Source organism: Dreissena polymorpha, chromosome 14 (genome assembly GCF_020536995.1).
Source record: "Dreissena polymorpha isolate Duluth1 chromosome 14, UMN_Dpol_1.0, whole genome shotgun sequence".
Classification (NCBI taxonomy): domain Eukaryota; kingdom Metazoa; phylum Mollusca; class Bivalvia; order Myida; family Dreissenidae; genus Dreissena; species Dreissena polymorpha.
The window spans coordinates 55,968,323-55,989,908 of record NC_068368.1 but is presented as its reverse complement, the minus strand read 5'-3'; the positions used below and the strand labels follow the sequence as shown (position 1 = coordinate 55,989,908).

The following is a 21,586-nucleotide window of genomic DNA, read 5'->3' as shown; positions in this document are numbered from 1 at the left end:
GGTTGGGTCATGTTGGTAAACAAGTATGCAACATATAAAAGCAATATGTTAAAGGATATAGGAAATATTTGGGGTAGTACGCAAAGTTTAACATAGATTTATCAATAATATGCATATTCTAAGTATAAAAGGGGCAATTTTTATGACAAAATGCTTGCTAGAGTTGTCTGCTCTTGTTTATAGGTTGGGGTGATGTTGGTAAACAAGTATGCAAAATATGAAAGCAATATGTCAAGGGACATTGAAAATAGTTGGGGTAGTACACAAACTTTAACATTTGCTGCATATTCTAAGTGGAAAAGGGGTCATAATTATGACAAAATGCTTGACAGAGTTGTCTGCTCTTGTTTATAGGTTGGGGTCATGTTGGTAAACAAGTATGCAAAATATGAAAGCAATATGTCAAGGGACAATGAAAATAGTTGGGGTAGTACGCAAACTTTAACATATGCTGCATATTCTAAGTGGAAAAGGGGCCATAATTATGACAAAATGCTTGATAGAGTTGTCTGCTATTGTTTATAGGTTTGGGTCATGTTGGTAAACAAGTTTGCAAAATATGAAAGCAACATGTCAAGGAACAAAGAAAATATTTGGGGTAGTACGAAAACTTTAACATTTGCACGCTAACGCTAACACTAACGCTAACGCCGACGGTCACGCCAACGCCGGGGTGAGTAGGATAGCTCCACTATATATATTTCATTTATAATAGTCGAGCTAAAAAGGTTCCAACTCTGGGGTTCAAACAAGGAACCTCAAGAAGCAAAACCCTGATAAACAAGAGCTTGTCACAGTAGTGCCAAATCCCCACCGAAATGTGTTTGCTTGAATGAGAACATTTATTTTAGAGAGTAGAATAATATTAGTAAAACATGGCACCTGTGTCATCTATTTATATTTTAAGGATCAATTAGTTATATAGTGTTGAGCAATGCTGTACAGAATAAAATATATGGAAATGAAAAAAGGGAAGTAATTAAAAAACTGCAGTTGATAAGAGTTATGGTTCATGTTCACTGCACTTCTCCTAGTTGCCATCTGTTTATATTTCTAGTTTCAAGTAAATCCCTTCAGTAGATATAGAGTTATGCTCCGGACAAAAATTTACTTTGAAATTAAATAAAGGGTGATAATTCAAAAACTAAGGTAGGTAGAGTTATGGTTCTTAGTCACTGCACTTCTTCTACTTGCCATCTGTTTATATTTTAAGTTTCAAGTAAATCCCTTCAGTAGATTTAGAATTATGCTCCGGACAAAAATTTACTTTGAAATTAAATAAAGGGAGATGATTCAAAAACTAAGGTAGATAGAGTTATGGATCTTAGTCACTGCACTTCTCCTACTTGCCATCTTTTTATATTTAAATTTTCAAGTAAATCCAATCAGTAGATTTAGAGTTATGCTTCGGACAAAAATTTACTATGAAATTAAATAAAGGGAGATAATTAAAAAACTAAGGTAGATAGAGTTATGGTTTTTAGTCACTGCACTTCTCGTACTTGCCATATGTTTATATTTAAATTTTCAAGTAAATCTCTTCAGTAGATTTAGAGTTATGCTCCGGACAAAAATTTAGTTTGAAATTATTTAAAAGGGGAGATAATTCAAAAATTAAGGTAGATAGAGTTAAGGTTCTTGGTCAATGCACTTCTCCTAGTTGCCATCTGGTTATATTTGAAGTTTCAAGTAAATCCCTTCAGTAGTTTTAGAGTTATGCTCCGGACAAAGTTTCGGACGGACAGATGGACGCACAGACAGACAGACAGACGGAGACTATTACTATATCCCCTCTGAATATTTTTCGGCGGGGATAATAATTACTACACCATACAGTCTTTGGAATAAGGAATGTATTGCGAATGCTATTTTGGTAATACATGTTCGCTCATATTGATGAAAACCGTTACAAATTGTTTAGTTCTCAAATTTCCATGTTTATCAGTTTTGAGTTTCATATTGTTTGTTTGCTTATCAGGTTACACAAAGCTCAGCATGTAGGAATTACAAGGATTTGTAGTCAGAAAAGAATATTTTACCATCGTCTGAGTTTAACTACATTGAAATGTTAGTTTGGGGTAGACTAAATTGACTAACACATACAAGTTAACTAATGGTTTTTAAAATTGCATCCATCAATACATGTACATTTCAATACTAATAATGAGTGTTCTTGAATCCAAAAAATGTTTATTTTGTGTTCTACGTAAATATAATCAATTTGAAACATCACAGTTGTATTCCAAAGGTATATCAACAAAAATAGTACTAATCAGACATGCCCATCTTTCTGCATAGCATTATTACCTTCTTGGAATGAACAAGCTTATCGCCAACAGTCACCTCAAACCAGCCGGTGGTACCAGGAGTTGCTTCCATAGACTGAAAGCAACAGACATGTACGCATATATTTTAAAGGGTATGATAATAATTGTCTTTCCCCATGACTTTTCAAATCAATACACTTTTAGGAGGCATTTCAACCTTTACCTAAAACATGTCATGAATATGCTTAAAAGAAAATATGTTAAAAGAAAAAGTTATTTAAACTTCTGTAATATTAAAAACTACAGTAATGTGCAAGATGTTCATTGTTATTTAATTTAAAAAAAAAACTCTTGTAAGCTCCCTAACACAATTTATTTTCTAATGAGAAAAGTGAAATTTTGATTGTAACAATCAATTGATTCAATATCTTATAAATACTGACATAATAATGCTTATTTTACCATTTCTATCTTGCCAGGCAACTTCTTTTCCAACACGGCCTTCAGATTGAGGGCCTGAACAAACAGAAGTGTTAACGTTCAGCTCTTTTATTGATTTTGTTACATTCTAAGAAAATCTGCAAAACTTACCAAATTGAGCCAGAGTCAAGGCGATGAAATCTTAGCTTGTACAACAGACAAATTGACACTCAATTGCAAAATTAAACTAAAAATACTAAAAAACAGAAAAGACTGTTGGAAACAAACAAGACTATTGCCAAGCAGTATAGTCCCCTACCGGCTCCACCATTGTCAGAAATTCCACCATTGTCAGAATTAAAAAAAAAAAGTTTCCATAGCAGCCAGATTTTTTTATGTAAAAACACAATGAAATGACGTGCATAATGTCCATATTGCCATCTATCCATGTTTCAAGTTTTATGAAAAAATATTAAGACCTTTAAAAGTTATAGCAGGATCCAGAAAACCACAATTTTCAGCAGTTTTTCTAGTCTATTCGTTGCCATAGCAACCACAATTTTTGACGTAGGAACAAAATGAAATGACGTGCATAATGCCCATATTGCCATATTGTTTGAAGTTTCTTAAAAAAATATTAAGAACTTTTAAAGTTATCGCAGGATTCAGAAAAGTGTGACTGACTGACAGACAGACAGAGCGCAAACCATAAAAACCAAGATAATAATCAATTCATGTATTAAAAGGTATTAATAATTAAACTAACGTCACTTGTAGTATGTATTTTATATCTGTTTTGAACTTTCTTAGACATGCAAGAAAATGTTAAGTCCAGATGGTTGTTTCAAAACAACGTTACCAGTGTTTTTTTCGTTCAAATTTCAACATACTATCTGACCAATTTCATCAAAGCTCGAGTCATATTGTTGCCCCAAGTGAGGTAAGATTCTTTTTCAAGGTTCAAACTTTGCCTTAGTATTGTCAAGAGATACATTCTCAGCAAGTTTCAAAAAGATTTAGTCATAAATGATGCCTCTAGATAACAAGGTTATTCAAAGATATGACATGTTACTTTTTTTTATGCACATGATTCAGAATCCTGACCTGTCTAGAATATGTCTCAATATATATTCTGACAAAGTTTAATAAAGATTGAGTCATAAATATGCCCTCTAGAATGGTAACAAGGTTTTTCTAACACACCAGTTATGACTAGTTTTATCAAGTTTGGATGAAAAATTAGGACTATAGAGAGGAAACAATCTGCAATATGACAATTCACACCACTGTCACAACACAACACTGGACAGAAAACCCCTTATTGGAGTATACAAGAAGTGTTTTTGTCCTTTTATAATGTCACTGAAAAATAAGTATTAACTTTTTTTGCTGTACACAATTGCTTCTTTGCTATGCATTTATTGCAACGTTCCATAGCCCTATTTGCTATGATGACATATGTTAACAAAATCCAGTAACTGGTACTATCCCACATATCAAACTATGAAGATTTAAGACTGACCAACTTACCTTGGACTTGTACCCTCACCCTCCACTGTAACAAAAAAGAAGAACAACTAAGTCATGAGAACTTTTCATTTAATTGTTATCCACTTGCTTAACAATAATTTGTAAAGCATGTATCATTAACTGCACTTATGGTACATGTCTTGACACTAACTGTTTTTACCTACTGACCCAAAGGACCACCAGCTTTCTGAAATTACTGGTCCTCCAAGATCTAAATTGGTGCGACAATTTCTGTTATTTGACCTAAATTTCAACTTACTTTCCAAACTATCCACAATGTAGTGTGCATTTATTAAAAAAAAACAACACTATACTACATGTGTATCTACTAAAGTATCTCTTATCTTTTTCATATTTTCCCTGATCTAGAAAAATTGGAATTTCCAATATGTTGCTATTTTATCCTGGTCACGAGACGGCCCATAAAATAATGACGAAATTATCGGTATTATGAACATACAAAGTTGTTTTATTGATAACTAGAAATGGCGCGGCAGAGGCCGACGCGTATCCCCACGCCGAATGTTTGACCTAGGTGTGCCCCAGGGTTGGTAATGGGGCCATGCATAGCTGAGATTGACCGTATTGTCATAAGAGAAGTTCATCATCAATTAGAAGTGAATTGGTGTAGAAATGAAGAAGTTATAGTAAAAGGCAATTTTGGGTGGGTGTGACATATGTGGGCAGGGCGCCCCAGGGTTGGTAATTGTGCCATGCATAGTTGAGATTGACCGTATTGTCATAAGAGAAGTTCAGTATCAATTTGAAGTGAATCGGTGTAGAAATGAAGAAATTATAGTAAAAGGCAATTTTGGGCGGGTGTGGTCTATGTGGGCGGGGCGCCCCAGGGTTGGTTATGGGGCCATGCATAGTTGAGATTGACTGTATTGTCATAAGAGAAGTTCAATATCAATTTGAAGTGAATCGGTGTAGAAATGAAGAAATTATAGTAAAGGCAATTTTGGGTGGGTGTGGTCTATGTGGGCGGGGCCCCAGGGTTGGTTATGGGGCCATGCATAGTTGAGATTGACCGTATTGTCATAAGAGAAGTTCAGTATCAATTTGAAGTGAATCGGTGTAGAAATGAAGAAATTATAGTAAAAGGCAATTTTGGGCGGGTGTGGTCTATGTGGGCGGGGCGCCCCAGGGTTGGTTATGGGGCCATGCATAGTTGAGATTGACCCTAATGTCATAACAAAAGTTCAGTATCAATTTGAAGTGAATCCGTGTAGAAATGAAAAAATTATAGTAAATGGAAATTTTTGGTGGGTGTGGCCTATGTGGGCGGGGCGCCCCAGGGTAGGGAATGGGGCCATGCATGGTTGAGATTGACCGTATTGTCATAAGAGAGGTCCAGTATCAATTTGAAGTGAATCGGTGAAGAAATAAAGAAGTAAATGTAAAATAACCTAAAAAAATGAGTGATAATTTCTGACGCGGCCCCACCCCAACCGCTATAACTTTTGACCCAGGGGTCAGATCAAAATTCCAAATAGTGCAGGGTCGCACATATGCTCATAGCTACCATGTGTGTAAGTTTCAAGGTTCTAGTGCTTTTAGTGTAGGAGGAGATAGTGGCCAGGACGACAGCGGGACAGACAGACAGACGGACGGACGGACGGACGGCGGAGATAACCACAATATCCCCACCTTTTTTTCAAAAAGCGTGGGGATAAAAACAACTTTCCACCAGTATTTCACAATAAGCTGGCCAGGATTTTTCACTGGTCCAACAGATCAACCAAATGTCTATTTTCACTGGTCCTCCCTATTTTTTACTGACCCCAGGTCAACGGACCTCCGTTAGTGTCGAGCCCTGTGGTAAGTCAAATTTCACATATTATCTATAATTTATTGTTTCAGGAGTCTCAAACTGTTTTTAATGATTAAGTAAAAGCATAAATACATTTTCAAAATCACCAATCAAAATCACACAAACATACATTTTCAAACGATAATTATTTAATATTTGAATAAAACCTTAATTGGTGAACATGCTCTTTTATTAACCTTATCACATTACTGAACAGAAAAATTTAACGAAGTGCCAATAAATTAACTTTATTGACAGTGTTTTTTTCATTCAAAATCGGCCCCATTCCCAATACAAAAGTACATTTAAATATTAAACCAAATGGGAGCTAAAAATTCCCAATAGAAGTTTTTTTATATGTTAATATTTTGTTCACCTCCCAAACTTTTAAGTTCAACATTAATAAATAAAATACTTAAAACACTTGTGTTCTCAATTTTGAAGCATTTTTAAGAACAAGGGCTGTTTTTTAAACATGCTTGCCCCCCATATGGACTGTCAGTTGCAGTGGCAGCCATCGTGTGAATATCAGGGGACAAAAATTCCACTCGTCCGCTCGTATTGACGAGTGAAATCTTGAAAGGACGAGTGAATTTCCCTAAAGAGTGAAAAAAAACTGATGTTACAATATATATTTTCTGACCAGTAAGACTCTTTTTCATTAAATAAAATCATTTCTTAAAGCATATCTATTCCGAAAGTAGAACGATAATGAACCAGAAATCGTAATTGAAAATTTCATACAGCGTTGTTATGCGAGACTGTGTCCCGAGTAAATATTGGCTTTTTGGTGTAAACTTTGCGCGTCCATGTTGCCAGGGAACCATCTGACTTCATTCACTGTAAGTATTGATTTTTTTAAAGAATTATTTTACTGCGAAGTACGGTTTTAAACCAGTCTGAATTTCATATGAAATATGTCTGACATACGAGCGTTCTTTAAAGGGGGCACAAGCGATGTTCAACCATCCGAAATGGAAAGCACGCAAGCATTAGAAAAAGGAAAAAAACAAATTTGTCTTCATTTATTTATTTTGTGTTCCTCATAAATAAAGTAAGTTAACATTTCTTCTGTGATCAGCTGGCATGAATAACTAAGTAAGCAGCATTTTAGCAGTGATATAGGAAACATTGCTAGTCATATCAGTCCTTTGCAATCTTTCTTTCACACATATTTGAAGGACAAGTGCATGTGTTTGCAGGACGAGTGAAAATTTTAATGCACTTGTCCTGCAGGACGAGTGCAATTTATAAATATTTTTGTCCCCTGAATATGTTGTTTGTCACTGTGACCTTAACCTTTGATCTAGTGACCTGAAAATCAATAGGGGTCATCTGCCAGTCATGATCAATGTACCTATGAAGTTTCATGAGCCTAGGCCTTATTATTCTAAAGTTATCATCCGGAAACCATTTTACTGTTTCGAGTCAATGTGACCTTGACCTTTGACCTAGTAACCTTAAAATTAATAGGGGTCATCTGCCAGTCATGATCAATGTAACTATAAAGTTTCATGAGCCTAGGCCTTATTATTCTTGAGTTATCATCAGGAAACCATTTTACTGTTTCGAGTCACTGTGACCGTGACCTTTGACTTCGTGACCTGAAAATCAATAGGGGACATCTGCCAGTCATGATCAATGTACCTATGAAGTTTCATGATCCTAGGCATAATTAAGCATTCTTGAGCAATCATCCGGAAACAATTTTAGATATTGCAAAACTTTAACCAAGGTTACAGTTTTGGACAAACACAATTAATGAACTACTGTGACCTTGACCTTTGACCTAGTGACCTGAAAATCAATAGGGGTCGTTTGCCAGGCATGATCAATGTACCTATGAAGTTTCATGATCCTAGGTGTGGTGATGTTCTTGAGTTATCATCCGGAAACCATTTCTCTATTTCAAGTCACTGTGACCTTGACCTTTGACCTGAAAACCAATAGGGGTCATCTGCGAGTCATGATCAATGTACCTGAAGTTTCATAATCCTAGGCGAAAGCGTTCTTGAGTTATCATCCGGAAACCATTTTACTACTTCAAGTCACTGTGACCTTGACCTAGTGACCTCAAAATCAATAGGGGTCATCTACAAGTCATGATAAATGTACCTATGAAGTTTCATGATCCTAGGCCTAAGCGTTCTTGAGTTATCATCCGAAAACCATCTGGTGGGCGGACGGACGGACCGACATGTGCAAAACAATATACCCCCTCTTCTTTGAAGGGGGGGGGGGGGGGCATAAAAACAATAACAACACTTATTTCCCAATTTTAGTCAAAACGGCGCTAATTTTCCAAATCCAAAGGGACCCTGTCGCATTCCAAAATCGGTGAAAAAAAATCACTGATTGATTATGATTATAGAAGCAATGTTCTTTAATGAAATATGTAATATGAATTATAAATATGCTATAATAGAAAATATGCTGACAGGATAAATTTCAGTGCTCCAGCTAGGATTTGAAAAGGGCAGTAGGGCTATTTTTCCAAGAGCAGTATTTTGTCAAAAATGCACTTTCGAGCAAGTGGGCAAATCTGGAATGCTCCCAATTGCATATTAATTTACATGTTAATATTGTTATTAATAATTGTTAGAATATATTACTCCCAATTTTGGCATTATTATTAAAACATTCAAATAAAATGTCAAAAGGGAGGAATAAATTTATTACAATGTAATGAGATTTATAAATTATCATGTCGAAAAAAATATATATAAAAAGCACCCTACCGTTTAGGCCTAGCTGGGATAATGCATGTGCCATTTTTGAAATAAGAAGTAAACTGGTAAAATTGATATCCCCTGCCAAATTGTTTTTGTTTATGGATCGGTGCAAATCTCGTGAATCGAGTTGTGATATACGTTACAATCCTAAAATTATAATTAAGAGTAGGGTAAATGTTTTTCATTCATTGCAATTCTCCTTCTTGATACATGTATCTAACTTGTTAACAGTCATAAATTTTTATGTTGAAATTTTGTAGAGAATTCTGAGATATTGCCCTGAATAGTTGCATAACCGGTATACAAAAAATAAAGGGCAATATCTCTTATTTAAGAAAGAGTTGCGTTATGGTTCTTGTGCATGGCACTTTTTCCCATTAATCTCTACACACAGGGATTTCAGTAGATTTTGAAAACCAGGTCTTAAAATTATAAGGGGTCAAAATAAAAATAATTATGGTCATAATACTGAAGTAACTTGAAATGGTCCTAAATGCATGTTAAGAGTTTATTATAGGATATTTACCATAATAATGAATAAAATATTTTCACAAAAGCTTTATTATTTGCATAAAGGATCACGTCTGTTCCTTTTTTCTAGTTGGATTGGGGAAAACAAATGTTTCAAAATGATGCAAGGCTAATTTTTTGCCAGAGTCAAAAGTGAGAAAATTGCAAATTGCTTGCATCAAAATGCAGGATTCTGCTTCATTTGAAATCACTGTACACACCTAATAAAAAGACCATGAAGTTTAATGATGAAATATTTAATCACAACTGATGCCAAGTGCCTGAGTGAAAGCATTTTATTACTGGTTGCTATTTACTGATCTGATAAACAGCCCTCTTAAGTAGCTAGTTTATGGTGGTCACTTGAAAAAGCAGTTTCAGCCGGTCAAAACCCATTCCAAAGCTTACGGCTGATGTCACAGATAAGTCTTTCACATGGTTAAACACACTAAAAGAGTTAGAAATCTTGCAGACCGATTTTGATTTTAATCTCCTTACTAGTTATAATTCTCTTATAAGGTTGCAATTGTTCAGGTTGTTATTCAAAAAAGAACAAAAGAATAACATAAAAGCACCTTCATGAATGTGGTTTTCTTTCATTCACGAAACAACAATGACACTAGGACTGTAAGCTAAGAAGCCACTTTTGTCTGGATTTATTGCAGAAAGCATGTCACTGCCTGTTTTCAGTAATGATGCATTAAAACATTAGCAATGGACAGAGTAATTATATCAACTAACACAGATCTTAACTGAAAGGAGGCTTTTGCAATCTGCAAATAAAGAGCTATTTTTGTATTTGTAAAACATGTTCCCAACCCTACAAAAAATAGACCATATTTGACAACAATTTGCATTCATCAAGAAGTTAGATTTAATGTTGAAAACAGCGATCTTGATAAGCTGGGTATCAGCGTAAAGTACGCATTAGAAATATCAAGATACGCTCAATTTATCGCGTTTCCTTGCGTTTACATTTAAGCAAGCCAATTTGGACTTACGCAAATGATGTAAATTCTCTGCGTACAACGTAATAAAAAATATAAACAGCTGATTGTCTTTCGCAAAAATATGAGACTTGTTATCGTAAAAATTATATAGAGCTAGTTTTTGCACTTGATTGTAGAAATTGTTACCCCGTCGGTATGTACATGTACCGGTATACTCTGTATCATCTAGACACATGGTTAATTTAGTATTGATTTTTTAACAGACAGTCAAGCGCTTATGTGTTTATTTACATGAAGAGGTCAGCATGGCAACAAATTACTTCTCAAAGTAAAATTGATTATTTTTATACGGCAAAAGTTGCATTGAGTAAAAACATTGTACTGCCAATACTGGATGATTTCATTTCCTCTGTTTTCAAATCAAAAAGGACACACTAAAACGCTAATAAAACAACTGTTGAAAGTTGGCAAAAAAGTTTTCCGTGGCTCAAGTTCATAAACCAAGGACAGTTAAGAAACAAAAACACTTTAAAAAACCTACTTCTATGAAGGAATACACATAGTTAATGGTTTATTGTGTTTAACATGACTAAAGTAGTGTGTCTGTAACCTGGCTATATTCTTGGTTTACTTTTAGCAAATTACCCTTTAAGCAAGGCAAAATTTGACCATTTACCCCCATGCTTTGAAAAGTGTGGGTATTTACCCCATGGTTCAAAAATTATCTATAACGCTGTGAAAAGGCCTACAATTCCTTAAGCAATCGACTGTTATTCAAAGTTATTAATGCATATAAATGTAATACTCACTAATAAGTAATTATCAACATTATATTATGATGTTTATTAATAATTACAGTTTGTCAATCAGTTCCGATTATAAAGCAGTTCCGGTTAACTTTCATAATTAAACCACAGTGTTTCAAAACTATCGAAACAATATAGGATTTTCTTTACTTGCTTTCGTATGATAATCTTTTTTGAAAACAAATTTGCAAAATTTTTACTTTTTTCCATTGTTTACATCCGGACAAGTGCCTGTTGAAGAAGATCACTGCAGACGCTCACGTGCAAATTTTGCCGGCAGTTGACGATCATGTAATCAAATACTCATAATTAAGAACCCGAAATGGCCCCCCCCCCCAAAAAAAGGTAATATGCATAATGTACATCTTTTATTGCTGTATGAACACAGAAAAAATATTATGCATTTGTTCATACAATCTATTTTTATCGATGTTATTTATGACGCATGTCTTTCAATCAGTTGCGAATCAGCCATTTATGAAGTGTTGGGGTCGGCTCAAAATTATTAATTTCAATTATATCATTGAATATGTAATAAAATGATGTGTTTTGTCTTGTTTGCATGTATTGAAATACATGTAATACTGTGATTTATAAAAGGTGGTTTAGTTGTTTAACAGCCATTTTATTCATAGTTATACATTTTCTATAAGGTAGATCTATACAATTTAAAACTGATTTTCTGAATGGTCCAATTAAATTAAACTTTCACTCAATATGTATTTTTTGCTATTGTAGGCTAACCTTGGGACCATGAGTCCAGTGGTGCGGTCAGCAGAAAAGGTTAAAAAGAAATACAGAAAGCATGTATTACCCAGAAAAGACAAGAAAATCAGAACAAGGGGTGCTTTGTATGATGTTCAAGTCAAAAAGGTATCTATACATAGGCTTCAGTAGAACATGATCTCAGTTATAGTTACCTGTACAGAAGAGTTTCAAGTGAGACTGCAATAGATTCTAAGAATGGACCAGAAACAGTGTTTTCTACTCAAGAAGAGAAAGAACTAGCTGAATTTCTGAGTGAAATGGCCAAAAGGGGTACGGTTTTGAGAGCTGGTGAGTTCATGATCTAGTCCAGAATATTGTAGTGATTGAAAAGAGAAAGACTCCGTTCACAAACAATAGACCGTCTTATGAATGGTATAAGCGATTCATGTAGAGAAACAAAGACATTGTTGGGTTAAGAAGAGAAGTTTTGCTGGAAGCTTCACGAAGCAGACTATATAGTGAAAGAATGGATAAGTGGGATTCAAACTTCAGAGATTTTCTCGCAGAAAGGGATCTTCTTAACAAGCCAGAAAAAATCTGGAATGCCGACGAAACAGGCTTTCAGATGGGAAGTAAGGCTGGATATGTAATAGGACCATCCGAGGAGAAATTTCCAACACAAGTTCCGCACATGTCAGGATCTTCAACCAAAGCGCTTGACAGTTATGTTCTCAGCTTGTGCTAGTGGTTCTATGATGCCACCGTTCTATGTGTACCCTGAACCGCCACCAAAAGGAGTTAATCCTTTGAACTGCTCATTACCAGGTGGATCTGTGACATAAACAGAGAAAGGATGGATGGACTTTGTAACATTTGAGAAATACTTGGATCACTTCGACAAGCACATAGTTACAGAAAAACCTGTTGTATTGTTGATAAACTCTGTTGGATCGCACATCAATCACAACATTTTTACAAAAGCGCAGTCAAAGGGTATTGAACTGTATAGAATAGTGCCAAACGCAACGCACCTAATGCACTGGACAAAGGTGTTTTTGGACCCTTGAAGAAACAATGGTATACAACTGTCAGGAAACACAACAGAGAACAACCAGGTGTTGTGATTAACAAAACAAACTTTGCAGAGAAGTTGAAGGAGTGCTTTAATGACTTTTACAAGCCATGTTCAATTGTTAGTAGCTTTCGTACATCTGATATCTTTCCTGTCAATTGTGAAGTCATCACAGATGAACAGCTAATGACAAATTTGACATTCAGGGAATCTGAAAAGGAATCCATACTAAGTGTTTATGAGAAGGAAACAGAAAGCAGGTCCTTGTCTGAGGTTCAAATAAGTGTACATGAACAAGTATTTAGTGCTTATGAAAGTGTGTTATCTACATCTGTAAAGCAGAAGTATGAAAACAGGCTGCAAGCGGGATACAATGTCAAAGGAATATCACCTGGTTACAACACATATGTAATATTGAAATCAAAAGTGACATCTCAATCTATTCCTGACGAAACTGTACAGGCAGGAAGCTCATCTTCTGTGTACAAAGACCAAGGTGAATGCAGTGCACTAGACCTCTTAGGGAATGTGGCCACTGATCTCATCCAAGAGTCTGATCCTGTTTGTGAAACACCCAGCAGTAATGTGTCACCTGTATTGAAAGAGGCATTGGTATTACCTAAAGCCACAACAATAAAAAGAAACGCAAGAGCACTTTAGATGAGTTGCCAGACCACTTGACCTCACCTGAATGTATCTGAAGCTTGAAAACAAAAACCTTGATAACATACGTAAGTTTGCTCGGAAAGAGAAGAAAGCGAAACAAGCTTATTTGAAAAATAATGAGAATTCATCTGTAAGTAGTGCTGTGAAGAAGACATCTGTAAACGCAGCTGTTAAAGGGAAATCCTCTATTAATACATCAAAAGGGAAAGCAGCTGCAAAATCAGTTAAACGCAATAGAAAACAGATAGCTGAACCAAGCTTGGACCCGAACTCTAACAATAATGACAAAGCTTTTTGTGTTGTTAGTAAAATGTCATGGGCGGAAGATCAGAAATTAATGCTTGGCACCACATGGATTCAGTGTGATGATTGCACATCATGGTTACACGAAGACTGCTTACCAATAGGATTTGAGTATGATACCACAGAAGAGAAGTTCCTTTGTCATAAATGCAAAAAAGACAATTAAAAAGGCACATAACAGTTTCACCAAATTGAAAAAGACTTCTTAGGAAAGCATATAAAGAGGGTGAATTTTATGTGTATGAATACAGTACACTCCACGCGTTTTCCCCAAAAAACGCGCTCCCTCCGCGGGTTTTTTCTGCTAGCGAGTGTTCACGCGGCGTTGGAAGAGCGACGTGAACTCGATAAAACGCTCGGCGTTACGCCGCGTTCGCTAATTCCCGCGGCGTGTATTACTTTAGGCTAGTCGGTAAATGCAGACACTTTCCGTTCTAATCAGTGATCGCCGCGCAACGCCGCGTTAGCAGTGTGCTACTGGGCATGCCAAAAAATAAAAACATTGTTAAAATAAATTGTAGTTTTTTAATCTACATGTATAAAAAAGATAATTGTATAGAAATTAATACATATAAAAATTATGTTTTTTAATTCACAGGTACGTCTACAATATGAATTAGTCTAATATAATACATTTGACAAATTAATATTTAAATCAACACATATGACACAAGAATAAATGTTCCGTAAAATTTCCAAATGAGAATAATAATTAGTAATCCGAAACACACTACGATTTTTAATTGTTAACACGACGTTTACAAATGCTTCCAATATACAGTCCTCATGTATATTTCCCGACAAAAGCGCGCGAAAATTATGCTGCAATGTACAAGGTCAAGGTACAACGTATACTCCTGCAAAGCGTGCGTGTATTGATTTTTTTTATACAAACTTTGTAGCGCAGAGAACATTGTTGATTTCGGTTAAAAGTTTCTTTGGTATTTATTAACGAAATTATATCTCGAATAAGTTGATATTTCCTCTAAAATAATTTCAAATCGAACACGCCGAATCTTTATCCATACGGTATTTTAGTAGAGTAATTTTTTTAACACAAATTGTACTGTAAACTGATTACAGAAGACATCTGGGCAGGACTGGATTTTAAGTGTTTGACGTTATGAAAACACGCAAAGCTTGTCTACTGACCTATTGTGTAGACTGCTGTCTGCGGTGTTTTGACAAAAGGGATTAACACGTGTGAATGTCACTCTGCCGATTTGGTCCATAATTACTGGTAAACATTGTTTAGAATGTCGACGCAACAAGAATACATGTACAACTGTGAATATTAAATGCAATTATCAACTCAATAGTTACCACCTTTTAGCAATCAATGGAATAACCTACAAACAAAGAGAAAATCAATGCATTAGCGAGCAGAGAATTGACTTTGTTCCGACAATTAAAACCATTCCTTATGTATTCGTTGAACGTGTTTACTTGAGTACGTTATGCCTTTAGACAGGAAGCGGCTTTTCTTTGATTACGTCAAACTGTCAATTCAGATTTGCGAGATTTTTAGGGTCCTTGGTCATTTGTATACATGTTCAGTATAGAAAATCACCTGCTAACATGAAAACTTTGGATTAAATTATTTAAAAAAATGATGCAAACTGTGTTTATATTAATTGGTAAGCATTAGTTAAAAGACGACGTTTTGTGTGTCGTAAATCAACGAGTTTTCTATACAACAACAACTACTTCTACAACCACGTCTTGATCGATCTATCTTGGTTGTTTTTTTTAATTGTTAACATTATACTACATGTACATGTATGTACTTTTAATAAATGTAATTTTATTTGAAAATCAGGAAGTCAAACAAAATTAAATTGATCGTTATCTCGTACAACGCGGAGTTTCCCCCGCGTTGCCAACGCCGAGGGCCGCCGCGTCGGCTTATCAGTTTTGCCGATCGTTAACCGCCGCGTCCAAAATAATGCAAACGCCGCGTATAGCGGGATTTTCTTAATCTCCCTCCAGGTCGAAACCCGCGGAGTATGGAGGGAAATTGGGGAAAACGCGTGGAGTGTACTGTATGTGGTACTGTTTATAAGATCAAACATCATATACAATTGTTGTAAAATAAAATAATAAAAATAAATATTTGTGTTTTTTAACCGTTTCAAACAAAAATTGGGCGGGGGTGGGGGTATAGTGTGAGGGTGTGGTGGTCATTTGTGAGATGATCTTTAAAAAAAAATTAGGGGGAGGGGGATTCGGGGGGGGGGGGAGGGGGGGATCATGGTGGATGGTTTGGGTGGAGTCTATTGTGGTATGTCAGGTAAGAGTAGTTTTGTCAAAGTATCAATCAAATCTACCGTAATTACTCTATGTTTTCGGACACTTAAAAATAATAAAAAATTTTCGTGTCCGAAAAATTTGAATATGAAAAATATTAACAAAATACAGGTGTCCGAAAACTTAAGAGTCGAAAATGGAAGTGTCAGAAAATACATGTAGCGTCAATTGTATCAACGACTACCGGTAATAGCACGCGCTTGTTAAATACCATGCCGTATAAATTACAGTTATACATGTTTGCACTGCATTTTAAATAATTGTAAATGCTTAATTTATTTGACAGAAAGTTCCTTCAAGGTTGAACCTTGACCAACGAGTTCAAAAATGAGCATGTGATGTACCGATACACGCTTGTATGAACCTGTAATTAACGCAATAAAAAAGCAAACTATGAATTCTTTGTTTGGTCATTTCCGATATTTGTTGTGTAACACCTTCCATTGTTCGTAAAACTTGTAATAGGGTGCATCACAATTTGATATATTTAGTATTTGTCACAGTTATTTTACTGAGAAGGGGTAGTACCAATGCTGTAGATAATTGAACTGTTAATTGGCACTACCCATGGTAATTGTCATAATGCTTATGCCATCGGACGAAACCATTGTTTAATACCGGTTTACAAGGTTATTTACCCCTTTAACGCAAATGTAATGGTCCATTGCCCTCAGGCATGCACCCGCAATGTTTTATGATGTTAATCTGGTTGTAAAACCCCATGATCGAAGTATCATTAGATCGAATACAGGTTCGAAATTTGGTAAAATAGCGCTGTACAATATACTGTCCGAAAACGTAGAGACATAAATAACGGACGAAAACTCGTGTGTCCGAAAATAAAGAGCCACAAAAAATAATTATTTTTGCTAAAAAAAGGGGTGTCCGAAAACTTAGAGTATCCGAAAACATAGAGCAATTACGGTAATCATAAATAAAGAAGTTATGGCAATTTTAGCAAAATTTAATAATTTGACCTTGAGAGTCAAGGTCATTCAAAGGTCAAGGTAAAATTCAACTTGCCAGGTACAGTAACCTCATAATAGCATGAAAGTATTTGAAGTTTGAAAGCAATAGCCTTGATACTTTAGAAGTAAAGTGGATCGAAACACAAAATTTAACCATATATTCAAAGTTACTAAGTCAAAAAAGGGCCATAATACCGTAAAAATGACAACCAGAGTTATGCAACTTGTCCTTTTACTGTACCCTTATGATAGTTTGCGAGTGTTCCAAGTATGAAAGCAATATCTATGATACTTTTAGAGGTAAAGTGCACCAAAACATAAAACTTAACCAAATTTTCCATTTTCTAAGTATAAAGGGCCCATAATTCCGTCCAAATGCCAGTCAGAGTTACATAACTTTGCCTGCACAGTCCCCTTATGATAGTTAATAAGTGTTGCAAGTATGAAAGCAATAGCTTTGATACTGTAGGAATAAAGTGAACCTTAACACAAAACTTAACCAAATTTTCAATTTTCTAAGTATAAAAAGGGCACATAATTCTGTCAAAATGCCAGTCAGAGCTTCATTACTTTGCCTTCACAGTCCCCTTATGATAGTTAGTAAGTGTTGCAAGTATGAAAGCTATAGCTTTGATACTTAAGGAATAAAATGGACCTAAACACAAAACTTAATCAAAATTTTCAATTTTCTAAGTATAACAAGGGACAAAATTGTCACAAAACCAGGTTTTCATTGTGAAAAAAAATCTGATAAAGGGAGACAACTCAAACTGAACTTTTTAAATGAACAAACAAAATTAACCCCCTTTGTAAATTTGTTTTAAAATAAATCTATTTTTAGTCATGGCGACCTTGACATTGGAGATATTGACGTGATTCTTTCGTGCGACACACCGTCCCATGATGGTGAACAAATGTGCCAAATGATTTTAAAATCTCATAATGAATGACATAGTTATAGCCCAGACAAGCTCATTTATGGCTATTTTTTACCTTTGAACTCAAAGTGTGACCTTGGAGATATTGACGTAATTTTTTCGCGCGACACACCGTCTAATGATGGTTAACAAATGTGCCAAATGATTTTAAAATCTCACAATGAACGACAAAGTTATGGCCCGGACAAGCTTGTTCCGCCCGCCCGCCAGCCAGCCCGCATTGGCCAATCTAATAACCAGTTTTTTCCTTCGGAAAACCTGGTTAAAAAGGGCACATAATTCTGTCAAAATGCACGCCAGAGTTATCTAACTTTGTCTGCCCAGTCCCCTCATGATAGTAAGTAAGTGTACCAAGTTTGAATGCTATAGCATTGATACTTTCTGAGAAAAGTGGACCAAAACGCAAAACTTAACCGGACGCCGACGCTAACGCCGATGCCAAGGTGATGACAATAGCTCATATTTTTTTTTCAAAAAATACATAAGCTAATAATTATATTTTTAATGATTTATTGTCTAAAATTTATATAATATTTGTGATGTAACCACTTTATGAAAATTACCCACGACTCAACCAGCATGTAGCATATTCAGGGTTGGCACCAATCGACCACCCCCCGGTATAAACCGGGGGTTTTTACCGGTTAAAACCGCCCTGGTCAGTACTCCCGAAGTGGTCATTACTGGTCAATACTGGTCGATTGAACTTTTCCCCAAATTTTGATTTATATTCCATGCCTAATTAAACAATATTGATAATATAAATTAAACAGACATGTTGCCAACAATGTCTTAAGCTATTAATACCCACTATTTATACCTGTTATATAGTCAAAGTTGGTCAATTGGATTTTTCTGGTCGATTGAACTCTTCTAATGAATTATGAATGCTTAGATAATTCTGTGCTTGATTTAACAAGAACCTGAACCTGTCAATTACTGTGTATGAGTTGTTCCTCATGCCCCACTGTCCCCACAGTCTTCTAACAGTCTTCTCACCTATACAGGTTGGGGTACCCAAAACTGATGATAGGGCCTTAAATGGCACCTTTTTGACATGATCCTTACTTGTCATGTATTCTTGCATTGATTTCTTTAAAGGGGCCTTTTCACAGATTTTGGCATTTTTTAACTTATTCATTAAATGCTTTATATCGATAAATGTAAACATTGGATCGTAAAAGCTCCAGTAAAAAATCAAGAATAAAATTAAAAAAAGGAAAAGAACATTGCCCGGAACAGGTTTCGAACCAGTGACCCCTTGAGTCCTGCCAGAGTCCTGAAGTAAAAACGCTCTAGCCTACTGAGCTATTCCGCCGAGTACACGTACTAGACGTATTTTATACCTTATATAAGCAATCTTCGTAGTTTCACAAAATTTAACGACAAAAACAGAACTCTCCAAATTATTCAATCGTTTCGCGTTGCAACGCTTTATAATTTTTAGGTTTTAAAATCGTCAAAAGATGCATATAATGGCTATATTAGACCATGGTAAATGTTCAGTATAACTGTTTCCTCACAACTTTCATAACTAAAACAAAAATGTGCGAATCTGAAACAACTTTTTTCAATTTTGTCAATTTACCAAAGCGTGAAAAGATCCCTTTAAATAATTTTTAAACAAAATAGTGAAAAAATCTTTTATTTTCCATTGATATAAAAATAAAAAACATATTAAGAAATAATTATTAAAAGAAAAAATTATTTAAAAGAAGAGTAGACCCACAATTGGAAAACATATTCATTTAATATAAAATGGCTCCTTTGTGATGTTTAAATGCTACAATTTTCAATCGACCAGTATTGACCAGTAAAGACCAGTACTGACCAGTTTTCACCGGGTATTGACCGTCGGCCTGGTCAATACTCAATTGACTGGTCAATATGCCAACCCTGAGCATATTACATTAAAATAAACATCAAAAAGTGCCTTTTATATTTTGTTCGACACAATGAAAACTTTTTAAACTATGCAAAACAATGTGGCAACACTTTTTAAGCTGACGCAGGTATGTGTATTAATACACATACCTGGCTGACGGTAACCTGAATAAAAAAATGTTCTCAAAATTAACCTTAAGTCTTAAGGTTAATTTTGAGAACATTTTTTTTTCTTAAGTTAAGAGAAGTCCAAAGGCTAAGCACGCAGCATACATCAGCATAATTAGAAATTTTAACATCTATAAATAAATCACGAACATATTAAACGAAATAAAAACATACCAATATAAAATGTGCACTTTCACCATGATCTGCCTTAATAATGACAAGTTCCGACTTAAATCAAGACTGAAATTCGATCTAATGGAGACGCGTCCGCACCCGACTTCTCGAGTTGTAAATATATAATAATTTGTTGTAACACCCGCAAACAAGGTTAAAATCCACCTAATGGTTACATTACACTGAATTATTTTGTATCCTTTCATGGTAGCGTCGGAAGTAGGGCATATTTCTAAAGAGTTCCTGTCTTTTCTTGTATAGAGGCACTTTAGCGATCGCACCCATGATTTTGTGGTTATTTCCTTAATCCTATGTGCGTCTGCAAGATTTTGGTGTATTTCATAGGGGACTGCTGTGAAAGATGAACGTTTGGAGTGCGTTTATTTAAGTACAGTGCTTTTTTGCGAATCGCACTGTCGAAACCATATTTTCCACGGGTGTTTGCATTTGGGCGATTATAACAGTCTTAAAATTTAAGAAATGGTTTATTTTTGGTAACGAATTGGAAGATGGCATATTTATATTCAAAATGATAACATCCTTTTTAAATTTGATAAAGGCATGAATTATGCTTTGACATTTGGCAGTTTAATAATGGAACCCTACTGTATGGGAAGTGGAACTAGTGTAATCCAGCATTATCGAACAGAGTATCGAAAGCATGAATAATAATTTCTGAGGATAGTTTATGTCTATTAAAATAGTTAAATCTTTACATAAAAAATATCTGCTAACCCACATAAATATCATTTAATGTTTTATTACGTTAACGACGGCATTTAATAGTGAAACACATTAGATTAAAACAAATAAATGTTTTTTTTAAAGAAAACAGTGGCTTATGATTTGCTTATTTCAATTTATTTCAATAACATTAAACATGGTACATCTATAATTAACAAGCAAATTCGTTGAACTGATATCCCCCGCCAATATGCTTCTATATAGACACTCATACCAAGTTTCAATGAAATCCGACAACGCGCTTCCAAGATATGGCTCCGGACACAAATCAAAGCGCTGAAGGCACTGAAATTGTTCGCTGTTGTATTATCTTAGACGCAACTCAGTTTTCAAAATTATGTTATAGCTTTTTATATCGCAAGTTTGAAATGACCACAACCCATTCAAGTTTATAAAGAGTGTGTCTTAAAACACAGGTCGAGATGTGCTGTTTTTCAAATCATTGATACAGCTAATCAGTGTGCACAAGATAATCTCATTTGACATGCATTAAGCCCCGTTTTCCCTGAAAGCAGCCAATGTGTTCAAATGATAAACACTAGACTGGCCAACGTTGTCTTACAAGCTGCTGAATACACACTATGTACTGTACCAGTGAGAACAGGCAGATGCGGTGGTTAAAGCAG

The 21,586-nt window shown here is 35.2% G+C and overlaps 1 long non-coding RNA gene across 1 annotated transcript; it reads right to left on the bottom strand.

Annotated features, from left to right (window-relative positions):
• Positions 1-2,307: 2,307 nt before the first annotated feature.
• On the bottom strand, positions 2,308-20,357 carry LOC127856938 (uncharacterized). Its single transcript, XR_008038240.1, has 4 exons — positions 20,217-20,357; positions 4,218-4,242; positions 2,730-2,783; positions 2,308-2,382 (listed from the first exon to the last, which is right to left on the bottom strand). It is a non-coding gene; the product is annotated as an uncharacterized LOC127856938 (long non-coding RNA).
• Between the last annotated feature and the right edge of the window lie 1,229 nt (positions 20,358-21,586).